Source organism: Micropterus salmoides, unplaced genomic scaffold (genome assembly GCF_014851395.1).
Source record: "Micropterus salmoides isolate LMB-PRFRI ecotype aquatic unplaced genomic scaffold, ASM1485139v1 Ms_hic_scaffold_7, whole genome shotgun sequence".
NCBI classification, from domain to species: Eukaryota; Metazoa; Chordata; class Actinopteri; order Centrarchiformes; family Centrarchidae; genus Micropterus; species Micropterus salmoides.
The window spans coordinates 23,086,703-23,091,779 of record NW_024044459.1 but is presented as its reverse complement, the minus strand read 5'-3'; positions in this window follow the sequence as shown (position 1 = coordinate 23,091,779).

Sequence of the window (5,077 nt, the reverse complement as noted above, 5' to 3'; positions counted from 1 at the left end):
TGTCTTTATCTTTATTTTCTTTTGTGTTTTCAAAGTAGTATTTGTGTAGTAGAAGGGCGCACATAAGCTATGGCATATTTTCCCTAAAAACATATACAGTGGGTACGGAAAGTATTCAGACCCCTTTAAATTTTTCACTCTTTGTTTCATTGCAGCCATTTTCCAAAAATCAAAAAACTTCATTTTATTTCTCAGTAATGTACACTCAGCACCCCATCTTGACAGAAAAAAACAGAAATGTAGAAATTTTTGCAAATTTATTAAAAAGAAAAACTGAAATATCACATGGTCATAAGTATTCAGACCCTTTGCTCAGTATTTAGTAGAAGCACCCTTTTGATCTAATACAGCCATGAGTCGTTTTGGGAAAGATGCAACAAGTTTTTCACATCTGGATTTGGGTATCCTCTGCCATTCCTCCTTGCAGATCCTCTCCAGTTCTGTCAGGTTGGATGGTAAACGTTGGTGGACAGCCATTTTCAGGTCTCTCCAGAGATGCTCAATTGGGTTTAAGTCAGGGCTCTGGCTGGGCCATTCAAGAACTGCCACGGAGTTGTTGTGAAGCCACTCCTTCGTTATTTTAGCGCTGTGCTTAGGGTCATTGTCTTGTTGGAAGGTAAACCTTCGGCCCAGTCTGAGGTCCAGAGCACTCTGGAAAAGGTTTTCGTCCAGGATATCCCTGTACTTGGCCGCATTCATCTTTCCCTCGATTGCAACCAGTCGTCCTGTCCCTGCAGCTGAAAAACACCCCCACAGCATGATGCTGCCACCACCATGCTTCACTGTTGAGACTGTATTGGACAGGTGATGAGCAGTGCCTGGTTTTCTCCACACATACCGCTTAGAATTAAGGCCAAAAAGTTCTATCTTGGTCTCATCAGACCAGAGGATCTTATTTATCACCATCTTGGAGTCCTTCAGGTGTTTTTTAGCAAACTCCATGCGGGCTTTCATGTGTCTTGCACTGAGGAGAGGCTTCCGTCGGGCCACTCTGCCATAAAGCCCCGACTGGTGGATTGCTGCAGTGATGGTCGACTTACTACAACTTTCTCCCATCTCCCGACTGCATCTCTGGAGCTCAGCCACAGTGACCTTTGGGTTCTTCTTTACCTCTCTCACCAAGGCTCTTCTCCCCCGATAGCTCAGTTTGGCCGGACGGCCAGCTCTAGGAAGGGTTCTGGTCGTCCCAAACGTCTTCCATTTGAGGATTATGGAGGCCACTGTGCTCTTAGGAACCTTAAGTGCAGCAGAAATCTTTTTGTAACCTTGGCCAGATCTGTGCCTTGCCACAATTCTGTCTCTGAGCTCTTCAGGCAGTTCCTTTGACCTCATGATTCTCATTTGCTCTGACATGCACTGTGAGCTGTAAGGTCTTATATAGACAGGGTGTGGCTTTCCTAATCAAGTCCAATCAGTATAATCAAACACAGCTGGACTCAAATGAAGGTGTAGAACCATCTCAAGGATGATCAGAAGAAATAGACAGCACCTGAGTTAAATATGAGTGTCACGGCAAAGGGTCTGAATACTTATGACCATGTGATATTTCAGTTTTTCCTTTTTAATAAATTTGCAAAAATTTCTACATTTCTGTTTTTTTCTGTCAAGATGGGGTGCTGAGTGTACATTACTGAGAAATAAAATGAACTTTTTTGATTTTTGGAAAATGGCTGCAATGAAACAAAGAGTGAAAAATTTAAAGGGGTCTGAATACTTTCCGTACCCACTGTAAATCACCCTGTGGCTGTGGGCTGGATTTTCAGATGACAACATGGCAACATCGCGCATGAACAATTACACTCAAAATCTAATTTTAGGTCTTCTTAAACATCTGAAACTCTGATTTAGAAGTTATCAGAATAGGTTTTCAGGGGGAAAAAATCCCTCTAAATTCATGCACATGTGTAATCTTTGTGCTTAAAGGATTAGTCTTTCATTTGTGAGAGTATTTCTTTGTGGACCACACCAAGAGTTGATTGCGTCTCTGTGTGTCCTTAAAACTTGTTTAATCTTTTGTTTCTAAAAGAAAAAGGAATTGAATGTTGAATGACAAAACAAGAAAAAAGAAAAATATCTGACCCTTTTTTTGGAAACATTTAAATGTCATAATAAGTACTGCAGCACTTGCATCACAGAAAATATATGATAGAATGTCTGTCTCTCAGTTCAGCATTTCATACGTCTTCTCTGGTGTCTGCAGAAATTATATATTATTTATTTTACACATAAATAAACAGCTGATGTGAACTTGACACAAAGAGGAAGAAGCTTTTAATCTAAACAGAACCAAGCGTCATGAAATGTCATGTTCCCTCTGGCTCTCACCATCTTGAATTTACATTTATCTGGGAAGATGGGCTGTAATCTTATTATTTATCAAGAGATATATGATCAACCATTTTATGAAATTACTTTCAGAAGCAATATGGCTGACACGCCAGAGTTTTATTTTACTTTTGTGCAGACTGACTAGTGAGTGATAATGTTTTCTTCCAGCTGATTACTGAATCATTGATTGAGCGCACACTAATTAATTTCCCATGCACTCTGTCGTGGCACATTGCTTTTATAACATTTTTCTGTTGTCCATATTGCTCCATATCCTGTACTCAAGGTTTTTACAGCTACGGTGAATTAGGAAGGATAACATATTGTGATATTTTAAAAATGGCTAGCATGTTTGGTGAGTACAGTACAATTTGGGAATATTTTCTTTAATCCAGAGTGAAACAAAGTAGGTAACTAATTAATTTGAGATTAAGTTAAGGAGGAAAATGCTCTTGAATGATACTCTGCTCTTTGCATATTAGTACATCCTTCACCTCCTCTGTTTAATCAGTGGAAACGATTAAACTAACACAAATCCCTTTTTGGCTGGACTAAATAGTGTCTTCCCCTAATATAGTATGTTCTGTAAGTGAAGTGAACATGGAAAATCCAACAGAACATCACCTTGTTTGGTAACACAGTTCCTTAAAGCTTATGTGAGCAAAGATTGAAAAAAACACATTTGTGCACAAAGGTCAAATGACTTTCCCTGTTATTTCAATCTGTCACCTCGATTTAAAGCTTGAGGCTCTCCAACTTGGCCAAAAACTTCAGTAGAGAAAAATAAGAGCCAGTAGAAAGTACAAGTGCATTTCCATTCTAGTGTAATGCGTCTAGTGAATGCATAATGTGTTTCCATTTTTTGTTTTATGATGTTACAGTGTTCTTGGTGTATGTAATATGATTTGTTACGGTGTTCAGGTTGATATTAATGTTCTGAGTGAGAACATGGATTAGGATTAGGGTACAGGTTAGGTAACCGTTCTGATAACAGCATTAATAAATTGGAATGTGCCGTATGATAAGATAAAACCAACTTATATCACATTAGTTATCACGCTGGATCGTTACCACAAGTGAATTGAATATGGCAGATTTAGATTGAATCCTTCAGAGGTTACCTTAAACCTTCAACTATGTCCTGGAGTGCCATACTATATGGTAAGATTGGGCTCACAGCAACACACAATTGTGTTTGCGTGCATGTGTGCATGTGTTCTTGCATGTGTTTAGGACAGAACAACGTCAGCAGAAAAACTGAACAAAATTTCTCTTTAACATTCCACCAAGTGACACTCAGTCCTCAATTAAATGGGCCATCTAATCTCCAGCAATGTGGAGATGAGGTGGTAAGAGGAACCAAGACATGGCAATGTTGCTCATACTGAAACGTGATTTAGGTCAACAGTTAGCTATTAGCAGTTTTCATCACTGGGAGAATTTTAACGGTGGTGGTACAGTGGTCCAGTGGATAGCTCTGTAGGTTCACAGCAAGAAGGTTGCGGGTTCAACCCTTGGTCTTCCCAGCCTTTCTGTGTGGAGTTTGCATGTTCTCCCTGTGTCTGCATGGGATTCCCCCAACATCAAAAACATCTTAGTTTTCCAGTCAGTGCAATGGACAGGGCAATGATAAAGATCTGGACTTGGTCCCCGGCTGCTGCACAGCGGCTGCCCACTAACAATTCTACCTATCATAATAACAGAAATGATAAATTACCTATTTAACATTTCTAAAAATGACTCTGACCATTTTCTGATGTGCCATGGTTAAGCTATGGTTATTTATAGGCAACTAAGGGTACTTGATTAGATTTGGACTGCCTCTGTGAATCACAGTCTTGTCAATGTCCTTATTTCTCATGTTTTCATGGACTTGATATACAAATCTTTTTTTTACCAGAGCCTAAACAGGGTTAACCAGTGCTTTATTCTAAATCCTTTGTTTTCTTGTTGCAGCTTTCAGTTTTACTGTAAATTGGATATGCAGATTTGTTTTTCTGTTGTTATTTTTACTTAATCATTTTGATTTTTTTGGGCTTTATTAGATAGAACAGTGAAGAGAAAGACAGGAAACGTGGGAGAGAGAGAGGGGATGACATGCAGCAAAGGGCCACTGGCTGGAATCGAACCCAGGCCGCTGCTGAAAGGACTTCATCTTTGTATATGGTGCGTGTGAGGCAGAATCATTCACCGTGTTGCTAACCAATTGACTTTTATTTTGTTATAAAATGTTGTTGTTTTTTTCATGCAGGCCTTGCAAATAGCTTTAGTGTTCCAGCTGTTCAAGCTATAATAACTTGCTGTTCTGTAACCTCTATTTCCCTCTTTAGGTATGAAACAACCCTCACTTAGCGCAGCATGTGAGAGTATGCTGCCGCTCCAGTGTGACAGTATGAAACAGGAACGATTTTTTTTCATTGGAACTCTCTGAATTTTGTTTTGAGTTTAATTTTACTATAATAAATATAATGTTTGTCCATCATTCTTTTGTCAATTCCGTAACAACTACAATTTGAAATGTGCGACTTTACCATATAAATGTGATGTGATGTGATGTGATGTGAAACGGATCAGGGACGTGAGGGGATTGTGACTGATCAAATAACAAGCACATTGCACAACAACAATAACAAGCACAACAACAGTGGTTTATGAGGCTGTGCCATTTTCAGTTTGTTTGAACTGGGGCCATTCCCCCAAAAATAAAATGTAGAGAGCACTACAACTCATGACAAACCATGACAAAAAC